At 46.6% G+C, this 14,482-nt stretch overlaps 1 pseudogene; it reads right to left on the bottom strand.

Moving 5' to 3' along the window:
* Positions 1 to 2,646: 2,646 nt before the first annotated feature.
* On the bottom strand, positions 2,647 to 2,763 carry LOC134945243 (5S ribosomal RNA; annotated as a pseudogene).
* Between the last annotated feature and the right edge of the window lie 11,719 nt (positions 2,764 to 14,482).

Genomic DNA, 14,482 nt, shown 5'->3' with positions numbered 1-14,482 from the left:
TCCCTATTTTATCCTCCAAATGTTTGTTCTCCATTATTTTTCTGGAGTTATATAACACAATATGCGGCACAAGAGAGCGTACCCCTACACCTCATAGGGCTAACCCTGTAAAAATTATTTGTATTAAATATTAATAACCCCTTTATTTGGAGTAAATAATATACAGCCCAGGGACAGCACTACTGAACTTATATGGCAGTACCACTGGACTGGATTTATACGGAATTATATGGATTTATATGGAATTATACGTCAGGATAACTGGAATTATATGGCAGTATCACGGAATTATACGGCAATATCACAGGAATTATACACCAGTATCACGGGAATTATACGCCAGTATTCTGAGAATTATATGGCAATATCACAGGAATTATACAGCAACATCACAGGAATTATACGCCAGTATCACAGGAATTATACTCCAGTATTCCGAGAATTATACGGTAATGTCACAAGAATTATACGCCAGTATCACGGGAATTATACGGCAATATCACGGGAATTATACGCTAGTATCACAGGAATTATACACCAGTAACACTGGATATATGGCAGCAGAGGACACTACCACTGTGACTGGTCACTGGACTGATGCTGCACAAGACACTGACTACACTGGACTGGACAGCACAACACAGCACCCCTTTATACAGCTACACTTGATATATGGCAGCAGAGGACACCAACACTGTGACTGGCTGGACTGATGCAGCACAATACACTGACTACACTGGACTGGAAAGCACAACACAGCACCACTTTATACAGCTACACTGGATATATGGCAGCAGAGGACACCAACACTGTGACTGGCTGGACTGATGCAGCACAATACACTGACTACACTGGACAGCACAACACAGCACAAGACTCGCCACCCCACTTAACTGCCCACACACAGACACTGAACACTGAGAACACGTCCTCTCAATACACTCTCCGAGACTGGAGTGAAAATGGCCGCGACGCGTGGCTCCTTATATGGAATCCAAATCCCGCGAGTATCCGACAGCGGGATGATGATATTTTGCTGCGTTCGGGTTTCCGAGTCAGGCAGGAAAACCCGAGCCTAGCTCAGAACCGAACTCGGAAGGCAAAGTCTGGTAGGGTCCTGTTCTCTGAGAACCGAACCCGTTCATCTCTAGACACAAGTGTGCGGCACAAACACCTGGCCCATCTAGGAGTGGCACTGCAGTGTCAGACAGGATGGCAGATTTAAAAAATAGGTCCCAAACAGCACATGATGCAAAGAAGAAAAAGAGGCGCAATGAGGTTGCTGTATGACTAATCTAAGCGACACAAGTGTGCAGCACAAACACCTGGCCCATCTAGGAGTGGCACTGCAGTGTCAGACAGGATTGCACTTAAAAAAACTAGCCCCCAAACAGCACATGATGCAAAGAAGAAAAAGAGGTGCAAGATAGAATTGTCCTTGGACCCTCCCACCCAACCTTATGTTGTATAAACAGGACATGCACACTTTAACAAACCCATCATTTCAGCGACATGGTCTGCCACATGACTGTGGCTGAAATGACTGGTTTGTTTGGGCCCCCACCAAAAAAGAAGCAATCAATCTCTCCTTGCACAAACTGGCTCTACAGAGCCAAGATGTCGACCTCATCATCATCATCCTCCAATTCCTCACCCCTTTTACTGTGTACATCCTCCTCACAGAGTATTAATTCGTCCCCACTGGAATCCACCATCACAGGTTCCTGTGTACTTTCTGGAGGCAATTGCTGGTAAAGGTCTTCCTAGAGGAATTTATAATTCCTTTTGATGAACATCATCTTCTCCACATTTAGTGGAAGTAATCTCCTATGCCGATCGCTGACAAGGTTACCGGCTGCACTAAACATTCTTTTGGAGTACACACTGGAGGGAAGGGGGGGGCAATTTAGGTAAAATAAAGCCAGTTTGTGCAAGGGCATCCAAATTGCCTTTTTTTCCTGCCAGTATACGTACGGACTGTCTAACATGCCTACTTAGATGCTGTCACTCATATAATCCTCCTCCATTCTTTCAATGGTGACAGAATCGTATGCAGTGACAGTAGACATGTCAGTAATCGTTGGCAGGTCCTTCAGTCCGGACCAGATGTCAGCTTTCGCTCCTGACTGCCCTGCATCACCAGCAAAAGGGAGAGAGAGAAGGCTCTTGTGTGGGCGCACTCTTAAGAAATGTAGAAAAATTCCTATGATATATGAGAAGAAATATTATAAAACATAATTTTTAATGTTTAAAGTTTAAAAACGTAATTACCCATAGAAGTGATCCATGTGAAATAAAGATATTACAGATAAAGAATTAAAATGTTCTGGTCTGTTTTTTTCACAATAAGTGATTGAAAAGGTTGTAGACACTTGATAGTCTTACCCCCATTTCCCCTGACCAGTACAGAATGTCTGTATTAATGGGACCGAGGAGTGGTCATAGCGATAATGATAGGTAAGTCCCAAAAAGGGCTGCTTACAATCGGAAATTACTGGTCACCAACATTCAAAAAACCTGACTTTGTAACATATGCCAAAATTATTGGTCGTAAGCCTTTCGTAGAAAGAAAATATGGTAAGAACCAGAATTAGTGGTGATACTGCTGTTGGCGTCGCACTTCACATAGAAAGGAAAATAATTCCTGCTCTACAACACCAGGTATTCGCAGGGGGTCTCCTCTCCCGGTACTAACCCAGCCCAACGCTGTTTGGCTTCCAAGATCGGACGAGATCGGGCATTTGCAGCGTGGTGATAGTAGAGAATTTATGTGATAAGTACACCAATGAGAGTGCACCTATATAGGAAATTAAGGAGAAGGATGGAAACAATAGAGGAGACGAAAAAGGAATGAATGAGTAAAGAGGGAAGAAATGTGTGGATCTGCTTTCCACGTTAGGCACGGCTCACAAAATCCCACATCCGTGGTATCATGCTCCGTGGATCGTGGATGAGAGTCCATGAAAAATAGTAGAACAAGAAAAAGGCACAAAATCAATGATTCCAGTACACTTATATGTTGGAAAGAGGTAAGCAAAAATGGGATATTCTGTGTCACCAAACAATTATTATTAAGCCTCTGACAGTAATTGCTGATATTGGCGCACGTTATAGTGCACCTAGGGATGAACAAGGTATAGAAATTAATTCATATTAAAGAATTTACATATCATGAGTCAAAAAAGGCTAGATCCGAGATGCAATATTATCATCAGTAAATAAAATAGCACTGGAAATCACAATGGATGAGATCATGTAGCAGTATACTGGCCTCTGCTGGTGATAAAACTAATAGTGTGAGGTATCTGCCTGGTGCTATCTTCAAGGTAATAGACATATACAAACTCAGTTTTTGGAATTAAATCAGAGTCCTAAAGCAGCAGACAATATATATACACAAAAGAGCTGGGATGTGTAATGGAATGCAAATTAAGGTATTACACAGATATTATCCTGCTGTCTGTGTGTAATTGACACAGGACAGAATTAGGCTTACGGTTACCAAAATGAAAGGTTTCAGATAGGATCAAGGCATAGTCAGGTGCAGGTGAAGGTGCCAGAAGGTCACTCCATCAGCGGTCGTCGTCCCCCCCCCCCCCCGTGGAAGACGCGTTTCGCCCGTGCGGGCTTGTTCACTTCCGGGTTTGGAGGGGTGGGTGGGGTACAGGGTTTTAATGCATCACCGCCAGCGGGTGGGCTAGGAAATCTTATCCTTTTTCTTGCAGCCCCAGTGGTGGGAGAAATTGAAGGACGAGCTGTTGACGGGTCACGTTGCGCTTGAGTTGACAATTTACTAGCCAGCAGGTCTTTGCACCTCTGCACACTTGTGTCTGCTGGAAAGAGAGATACAACGTAGGGTTTAAACCTAGGATCGATCATGGTGGCCAAAATGTACTTCTCTGATTTCAACAGATTGACCACCTTGAATCCTTGCAAAGCGAATGAAGGGCTCCATCCATAAGTCCCACATACTTTGCGGAATCGCTCCGTCTTAGCTCCTCCTTCAATTTATCCAGCTGCTTCTGCAAAAGCCTGTTGAGGGGAATGACCTGACTCAAGCTGGCAGTGTCTGAACTGACTTCATGTGTGGCAAGTTCGAAGGGTTGGAGAACCCTGCACAAGACGGAAATCATTCTCCACTGCGCTTGAGTCAGGTTCATTACCCCTCCTTTGCCTATATCGTAGGTGGATGTATAGGCTTGAATGGCCTTTTGCTTCTCCTCCATCCTCTGAAGCATATAGAGTGTTGAATTCCACCTCGTTACCACCTCTTGCTTCAGTTGATGGCAGGGCAGGATCAGGAGTGTTTGCTGGCGCTCAAGTCTTTGGCACGCAGTGGCAGAATGCCGAAAGTGGCCCACAATTTTTTGGGCCACCGACAGCATCTTCTGCAAACCCCTGTCATTTTTAAAGAAATTCTGCACCACCAAATTAAATTGTATGTGCAAAACATGGGACATGCTGGAATTTGCCCAGATGTAGTGCACGCACAATATTGGTGGCGTTGTCCGATATCACAAATCCCCAGGAGAGTCCAATTGGGCTAAGCCATTCTGCGATGATGTTCGTTAGTTTCTGTAAGAGGTTGTCAGCTGTGTGTCTCTTACGGAAAGCGGTGATACATAGCGCAGCCTGCCTAGGAACGAGTTGGCATTTGCAAGATTCTGCTACTGGTGCCACTGTTGTTGTTGCTGCGGGAGACCATACATCAACCCAGTGGGCTGTTACAGTCATATAGTCCTTAGTCTTCCCTGTTCCACTTGTACACATGTCTGTGGTTAAGTGGACACTGGATACAACCGCATTTTGTAGGACACTGGTGACTCTTTTTCTGAGGTCTGTGTACATTCTCGGTATCGCCTGTCTAGAGAAGTGGAACTTAGATGGGATTTGATACCGGGGACAGAGTACCTCAATCAATTCTCTAAGTCCCACTGAACTAATGGCGGATACCGGATGCATGTCTAACACCAACATAGCTGTCAAGGCCTCAGTTATCCGCTATGCAAAAGGATGACTGCTGTCATATTTCATCTTCCTCACAAAGGACTGTTGGACAGTCAATTGCTTACTGGAAGTAGTACAAGTGGTCTTCCAACTTCCCCTCTGGGATGACGATCGACTCCCAGCAGCAACAACAGCAGCAGCAACAGCAGGCGTACCACTCAAGGATCCTACGGAGGAATCCCGGTTAGGAGAGGACTCCTCAGTCTTGACAGTGACATGGCCTGCAGGACTACAGACGTTCCTGACTGAGGAGGAAGTTGACGTTGAGGTAGTTGGTGGTGTGGCTTGCAGGAGCTTGGGTACAGGAGGAAGAAGGGATTTAGGTGTCAGTGGACTGCTTACGCTCTTACCCAAAGTTTCACAACTTGACAATGACTTCTGATGAATGCGCTGCAGGCGACGTATAAGGGAGGATGTTCCTAGGTGGTTAACATCCTTACCCCTACTTATTACAGATTGACAGAGGCAACACACAGCTTGACACCTGTTGTCCGGATTTGTGGAGAAATAATTCCATACCGAAGAGGTGGCTTTTTTGATAGTCTGCCCAGCCATCACAATGGGCTTCTTCATCCCATGGACAACAGGTGTCTCCCCCGGTGCCTGACTTAAACAAACCACATCACCATCAGAATCCTCATCATCAACTTCCTCCTCAGTGCCAGCAACCAGAGGTGTAGCTAGGTTCCATGGAGCCCGGAGCAAGGGTATGTTTCGGCGCCCCCTCTCCTGTACTCGATTGGGTGCATGTTACATGCCTAAGACGTACAATAAAAGTATAGGGGCATGGCTTCATTGGAAAGGGGAGTGGCCACAGAATAGTACCAATTCAGATTACACCACACAGTATTGTCCATTATTCACATTACACTACACAGTAGTACCCCTTATACACGTTATGCCCTAATACACATTACACAACACAATAGAGCCATTTATACGCATTATGCCACAGTAGAGCTGTTTATACACGTCACACCACAGTAGTCGCATATATATACGTTATGCCACAGTAGAACCGCTTATACATGTTACTCTGCAGCTTCTAATGCAGAGAGAGAGGTGCTGCAGCAGCAGCTGGGGCAGGGAGAGGTGCTGCAGCATCAATGTAGAGAGAGATGCTGTAGCAGCCAGGGCAGAAAGAGGTGCTGGGGAAGAGAGGTGCTGCAGCAGTAGCTGGGACAGAAAGAGGTGCTGGAGCAGCTGGGGCAGAGAGTGGTGTAGCAGGACAGAAGTAACCCCTCTGCATAGCTACAAGCAAACAGTGAACCATATAAAGAGGACGGCAGAGCTCCGGTATGTGCTGGCTGTCCGTGTCTCCTCCTGTCGCCTCTGGCCTGCCCTGTTCCCTACCTAGTATTCGAGTTAAGTCAGTGTGCACTCCCTTGCTTCTCCTCCTCCTCCACTATGGCTGACTGTCCCTCCACCAATGGTAAAGCGGGCAGAGAGAGGGGGGGAGGCGGTGGTGCGCCCTTTAACTTTTCCGGTACCCGGAGCTCGCGCTCCACCGGAGCCACCCTCGCTACACCCCTGCCAGCAACACCAAATATCCTCATCCTGGTGTACTTCAACAGTGACATCTTCAATTTCAATATCAGGAACTGGACTGCGGGTGCTCCTTCCAGCACTTGCAGGGGGCGTGCAAATGGTGGAAGAAGCCACCTCTTCCCATCCAGTATTGGGAAGGTCAGGCATCACAACCCCCGACACTTGGACTCTCCTTGGGGATTTGTGATACCATCTTAGAACGCACAGTTCTTTTCTGTGCTCTTTCCAGATTAACTCTTTTAATTTTTCTAGCGGGAGGATGAGGGCTTCCATCGTCATGTGAATCTGAACCACTAGTCATGAACATAGGCCAGGACCTCAGCCGTTCCTTGCCACTCCGTGTCGTAAATGGCATATTGGCAAGTTTACGTTTCTCCTCAGACCATTTAAATTTCTTTTTTTGGGTCTTTTTACTGAACTTTGGCTTTTTGGACTTTGCATGCCCTCTACTATCACATTGGGCATCGGCCTTGGAAGACAACGTTGATGGCATTTCATCATCTATGTCATGAGTAGTGGCAGTAGCTTCAGCACTAGGAGAAAGTGGTTCTTGATCTTTCCCTATTTTATCCTTTAAATTTTTGTTCTCCATTATTTTTTGGGAGTTATATAAGACAATGCGAGTCATTCCGAGTTGATTGCTCGCTGACGATTTTCGCAGCGCAGCGATCAGGTGAAAAAGCTGCATTTCTGCGCATGCGTATGGGCCACAATGCGCACACGAATCGCATGGGTACAAAGCCCGTTGTGGTTGTGCACAGGTTCTAGCAAAGTTTTTCATCGCACTGACGGCCGCAAGAAGATTGACCAGAAGGGGGCATTTCTGGGTGTCAACTGACCGTTTTCAGGAGGTGTTTGCAAAAACGCAGGCGTGTCTGAAAAAACGCAGGCGTGGCTTGGTGTTCGCTGGGTGGGTGTATGACGTCAAATCCGGACACGAATAGGCTGAAGTGATCGCAAGCTCTGAGTAGGTTCAGAGCTACTCTGAAACTGCACAAACTGTTTTTGTAGAGCTCGGCTGCACAAGCGTTCGCACTTCTGCTAAGCTAAAATACACTCTCCAGTGGCCAGCGGTATAGCGTTTGCACGGCTGCTAAAACTAGCTAGCGAGCGATCAACTCGGAATGACCCCCAATATGCGTCACAGGAATGACTGCAATGACTGATGGACAGGACACTACCACTGGTCTGATGCAACACAACACAATAACACTGTAAGAGACTTGTGGTTGTTATAATTATTATAATACTGTAGCAGTGGACATTTAGGAGCAGCGTATACCTCTGTGACTGCCTGGTCACTGGAATGACTGATGGACAGGACAATACCACTTGTCTGATGCAGCACAACACAACAACACTGTAAGGGACTTGTAGTTGTTGTTATAATTATTATAATACTGTAGCAGTGGACATATAGCAGCAGCGTATACCACTGTGACTGCCTCCTCACTGGAATGACTGATGGACAGGACACTACCACTGGTCTGATGCAACACAACACAACAACACTGTAAGAGACTTGTGGTTGCTATAATTATTATAATACTGTAGCAGTGGACATATAGCAGCAGCGTATACCACTGTGACTGCCTCCTCACTGGAATGACTGATGGACAGGACACTACCACTGGTCTGATGCAGCACAACACAACAACACTGTAAGGGACTTGTGGTTGTTGTTATAATTATTATAATACTGTAGCAGTGGACATATAGCAGCAGCGTATATCGTCACTGGAATGACTGATGGACAGGACACTACCACTGGTCTGATGCAGCACAACACAACACCACTTTATACAGCTACACTGGATATATGGCAGCAGAGGACACCAACACTGTGACTGGCTGGACTGATGCAGCACAATACACTGACTAGACTGGACTGGCCAGCACAACACAGCACCACTTTATACAGCTACACTGGATATATGGCAGCAGAGGACACCAACACTGTGACTGGCTGGACTGATGCAGCACAATACACTGACTAGTGATGAGCGGGTTCGGTTCCTCGGAATCCGAACCCCCCCGAACTTCAGCCTTTTTACACGGGTCCGAGGCAGGTTCGAACCTTCCCGCCTTGCTCGGCTAACCCGAGCGCGCCCGAACGTCATCATCCCGCTGTCGGATTCTCGCGAGGCTCGAATTCTATCGCGAGACTCGGATTCTATATAAGGAGCCGCGCGTCGCCGCCATTTTCACACGTGCATTGAGATTGATAGGGAGAGGACGTGGCTGGCGTCCTCTCCGTTTATAGAGAAGAGAGTAGAGAGTTAGAGACACTATTTAGTATTTACTAATTTTGGGGAGCATATTAGGACTGGAGTACTACTACTTGCTGATAGTGTGACCATTGACCACCAGTTTAATTAATCCGTTCTCTGCCTGAAAAAAAACGATACACAGTGTGACACAGTCACATACCATATCTGTGCTCAGCCTCAGTGTGCCCTCAGTGTGCTGCATCATCTATGTAATACTGTATATCTGACTGTGCTGAGTGCTCACTGCTCACACAGCTTAATTGTGGGGGAGACTGGGGAGCAGTTAGAGCAGGAGTACATAAATAATATATTTTAAGTACAGTGCACACTTTTGCTGCCAGAGTGCCACACTGCCAGTGTGACTGACCAGTGACCACACTGACCACCAGTATATTGTGATTGTCTGCTTAGGACGGAGTACTACTTGCTGATAGTGTGACCAGTGACCAGTGACCACCACCAGTTTAATTAATCCGTTCTCTGCCTGAAAAAAAACGATACACAGTGTGACACAGTCACATACCATATCTGTGCTCAGCCCAGTGTGCTGCATCATATGTAATACTGTATATCATTATCTGACTGTGCTGAGTGCTCACTGCTCACACAGCTTAATTGTGGGGGAGACTGGGGAGCAGTTATAGCAGGAGTACATATTTTAAGTACAGTGCACACTTTTGCTGCCAGAGTGCCACTGCCAGTGTGACTGACCAGTGACCACTGACCACCAGTATATTGTGATTGTCTGCTGACCACCAGTATATTGTGATTGTCTGCCTGAAAAAGTTAAACACTCGTCGTGTGGTGTTTTTATAAACGCATTCTGCAGACAGTGTCCAGCAGGTCCGTCATTACATAATATATACCTGTCCGGCTGCAGTACTAGTGTGATATATATATATATTTTAATTTTATCTCATTATCATCCAGTCTATATTAGCAGCAGACACAGTACGGTAGTCCACGGCTGTAGCTACCTCTGTGTCGGCAGTCGCTCGTCCATCCATAATTGTATACCACCTACCCGTGGTTTTTTTTTCTATCTTCTTGATACTAGTAGCTTACTTTAGGAGTCTGCAGTGCTGACAGACAGTGTCCAGCAGGTCCGTCATTACATAATATATACCTGTCCGGCTGCAGTACTAGTGTGATATATATATATATTTTAATTTTATCTCATTATCATCCAGTCTATATTAGCAGCAGACACAGTACGGTAGTCCACGGCTGTAGCTACCTCTGTGTCGGCAGTCGCTCGTCCATCCATAATTGTATACCACCTACCCGTGGTTTTTTTTTCTATCTTCTTGATACTAGTAGCTTACTTTAGGAGTCTGCAGTGCTGACAGACAGTGTCCAGCAGGTCCGTCATTACATAATATATATACCTGTCCGGCTGCAGAACTAGTGTTATATATATATATATTTTTTATTTTTATCTCATTATCATCCAGTCTATATTAGCAGCAGACACAGTACGGTAGTCCACGGCTGTAGCTACCTCTGTGTCGGCAGTCGCTCGTCCATCCATAATTGTATACCACCTACCCGTGGTTTTTTTTTCTATCTTCTTGATACTAGTAGCTTACTTTAGGAGTCTGCAGTGCTGACAGACAGTGTCCAGCAGGTCCGTCATTACATAATATATATACCTGTCCGGCTGCAGTACTAGTGTGATATATATATATATATTTTATTTTTATCTCATTATCATCCAGTCTATATTAGCAGCAGACACAGTACGGTAGTCCACGGCTGTAGCTACCTCTGTGTCGGCAGTCGCTCGTCCATCCATAATTGTATACCACCTACCCGTGGTTTTTTTTTCTATCTTCTTGATACTAGTAGCTTACTTTAGGAGTCTGCAGTGCTGACAGACAGTGTCCAGCAGGTCCGTCATTACATAATATATATACCTGTCCGGCTGCAGTACTAGTGTGATATATATATATATTTTATTTTTATCTCATTATCATCCAGTCTATATTAGCAGCAGACACAGTACGGTAGTCCACGGCTGTAGCTACCTCTGTGTCGGCAGTCGCTCGTCCATCCATAAGTATACTAGTATCCATCCATCTCCATTGTTTACCTGAGGTGCCTTTTAGTTGTGCCTATTAAAATATGGAGAACAAAAATGTTGAGGTTCCAAAAATAGGGAAAGATCAAGATCGACTTCCACCTCGTGCTGAAGCTGCTGCCACTAGTCATGGCCGAGACGATGAAATTCCATCAACGTCGTCTGCCAAGGCCGATGCCCAATGTCATAGTACAGAGCATGTAAAATCCAAAACACCAAATATCAGTAAAAAAAGGACTCAAAAATCTAAAATAAAATTGTCGGAGGAGAAGCGTAAACTTGCCAATATGCCATTTACCACACGGAGTGGCAAGGAACGGCTGAGGCCCTGGCCTATGTTCATGGCTAGTGGTTCAGCTTCACATGAGGATGGAAGCACTCAGCCTCTCACTAGAAAAATGAAAAGACTCAAGCTGGCAAAAGCACAGCAAAGAACTGTGCGTTCTTCGAAATCCCAAATCCACAAGGAGAGTCCAATTGTGTCGGTTGCGATGCCTGACCTTCCCAACACTGGACGTGAAGAGCATGCGCCTTCCACCATTTGCACGCCCCCTGCAAGTGCTGGAAGGAGCACCCGCAGTCCAGTTCCTGATAGTCAGATTGAAGATGTCAGTGTTGAAGTACACCAGGATGAGGAGGATATGGGTGTTGCTGGCGCTGGGGAGGAAATTGACAAGGAGGATTCTGATGGTGAGGTGGTTTGTTTAAGTCAGGCACCCGGGGAGACACCTGTTGTCCGTGGGAGGAATAGGGCCATTGACATGCCTGGTGAAATTACCAAAAAAATCAGCTCTTCGGTGTGGAAGTATTTCAACATAAATGCGGACAACATTTGTCAAGCCGTGTGTTGCCTTTGTCAAGCTGTAATAAGTAGGGGTAAGGACGTTAACCACCTCGGAACATCCTCCCTTATACGTCACCTGCAGCGCATTCATAATAAGTCAGTGACAAGTTCAAAAACTTTGGGCGACAGCGGAAGCAGTCCACTGACCAGTAAATCCCTTCCTCTTGTAACCAAGCTCACGCAAACCACCCCACCAACTCCCTCAGTGTCAATTTCCTCCTTCCCCAGGAATGCCAATAGTCCTGTGTAACGCCTACTGCTGCTGGCGCTGCTGTTGTTGCTGCTGGGAGTCGATGGTCATCCCAGAGGGGAAGTCGTAAGACCACTTTTACTACTTCCACCAAGCAATTGACTGTCCAACAGTCCTTTGCGAGGAAGATGAAATATCACAGCAGTCATCCTGCTGCAAAGCGGATAACTGAGGCCTTGGCATCCTGGGTGGTGAGAAACGTGGTTCCGGTATCCATCATTACTGCAGAGCCAACTAGAGACTTGTTGGAGGTACTGTGTCCCCGGTACCAAATACCATCTAGGTTCCATTTCTCTAGGCAGGCGATACCGAAAATGTACACAGACCTCAGAAAAAGAGTCACCAGTGTCCTAAAAAATGCAGCTGTACCCAATGTCCACTTAACCACAGACATGTGGACAAGTGGAGCAGGGCAGGGTCAGGACTATATGACTGTGACAGCCCACTGGGTAGATGTATGGACTCCTGCCGCAAGAACAGCAGCGGCGGCACCAGTAGCAGCATCTCGCAAACGCCAACTCTTTCCTAGGCAGGCTACGCTTTGTATCACCGGTTTCCAGAATACGCACACAGCTGAAAACCTCTTACGGCAACTGAGGAAGATCATCGCGGAATGGCTTACCCCAATTGGACTCTCCTGTGGATTTGTGGCATCGGACAACGCCACCAATATTGTGTGTGCATTAAATATGGGCAAATTCCAGCACGTCCCATGTTTTGCACATACCTTGAATTTGGTGGTGCAGAATTATTTAAAAAACGAGAGGGGCGTGCAAGAGATGCTGTCGGTGGCCAGAAGAATTGCGGGACACTTTCGGCGTACAGGCACCACGTACAGAAGACTGGAGCACCACCAAAAACGCCTGAACCTGCCCTGTCATCATCTGAAGCAAGAAGTGGTAACGAGGTGGAATTCAACCCTATATATGCTTCAGAGGTTGGAGGAGCAGCAAAAGGCCATTCAAGCCTATAAAATTGAGCACGATATAGGAGGTGGAATGCACCTGTCTCAAGCGCAGTGGAGAATGATTTCAACGTTGTGCAAGGTTCTGCTGCCCTTTGAACTTGCCACACGTGAAGTCAGTTCAGACACTGCCAGCCTGAGTCAGGTCATTCCCCTCATCAGGCTTTTGCAGAAGAAGCTGGAGACATTGAAGGAGGAGCTAACACAGAGCGATTCCGCTAGGAATGTGGGACTTGTGGATGGAGCCCTTAATTCGCTTAACAAGGATTCACGGGTGGTCAATCTGTTGAAATCAGAGCACTACATTTTGGCCACCGTGCTCGATCCTAGATTTAAAACCTACCTTGGATCTCTCTTTCCGGCAGACACAAGTCTGCTGGGGTTCAAAGACCTGCTGGTGAGAAAATTGTCAAGTCAAGCGGAACGCGACCTGTCAACATCTCCTCCTTCACATTCTCCCGCAACTGGGGGTGCGAGGAAAAGGCTCAGAATTCCGAGCCCACCCGCTGGCGGTGATGCAGGGCAGTCTGGAGCGACTGCTGATGCTGACATCTGGTCCGGACTGAAGGACCTGCCAACGATTACGGACATGTCGTCTACTGGCACTGCATATGATTCTCTCCCCATTGAAAGAATGGTGGAGGATTATATGAGTGACCGCATCCAAGTAGGCACGTCAGACAGTCCGTACTTATACTGGCAGGAAAAAGAGGCAATTTGGAGGGCCTTGCACAAACTGGCTTTATTCTACCTAAGTTGCCCTCCCACAAGTGTGTACTCCGAAAGAGTGTTTAGTGCCGCCGCTCACCTTGTCAGCAATCGGCGTACGAGGTTACTTCCAGAAAATGTGGAGAAGATGATGTTCATTAAAATGAATTATAATCAATTCCTCCGTGGAGACATTGACCAGCAGCAATTGCCTCCACAAAGTACACAGGGAGCTGAGATGGTGGATTCCAGTGGGGACGAACTGATAATCTGTGAGGAGGGGGATGTACACGGTGATATATCGGAGGATGATGATGAGGTGGACATTTTGCCTCTGTAGAGCCAGTTTGTGCAAGGAGAGATTAATTGCTTCTTTTTTGGTGGGGGTCCAAACCAACCCGTCATTTCAGTCACAGTCGTGTGGCAGACCCTGTCACTGAAATGATGGGTTGGTTAAAGTGTGCATGTCCTGTTTATACAACATAAGGGTGGGTGGGAGGGCCCAAGGACAATTCCATCTTGCACCTCTTTTTTCTTTCAATTTTCTTTGCGTCATGTGCTGTTTGGGGAGTGTTTTTTGGAAGGGCCATCCTGCGTGACACTGCAGTGCCACTCCTAGATGGGCCAGGTGTTTGTGTCGGCCACTAGGGTCGCTTATCTTACTCACACAGCTACCTCATTGCGCCTCTTTTTTTCTTTGCGTCATGTGCTGTTTGGGGAGTGTTTTTTGGAAGGGCCATCCTGCGTGACACTGCAGTGCCACTCCTAGATGGGCCAGGTGTTTGTGTCGGCCACTAGGGTCGCTGAGCTT

This window comes from Pseudophryne corroboree, chromosome 1 (assembly GCF_028390025.1).
Source record: "Pseudophryne corroboree isolate aPseCor3 chromosome 1, aPseCor3.hap2, whole genome shotgun sequence".
In the NCBI taxonomy this organism is placed as follows: domain Eukaryota; kingdom Metazoa; phylum Chordata; class Amphibia; order Anura; family Myobatrachidae; genus Pseudophryne; species Pseudophryne corroboree.
The sequence above is the reverse complement of the archived record's forward strand: the minus strand, read 5'-3'. Positions and strand labels throughout refer to the sequence as shown.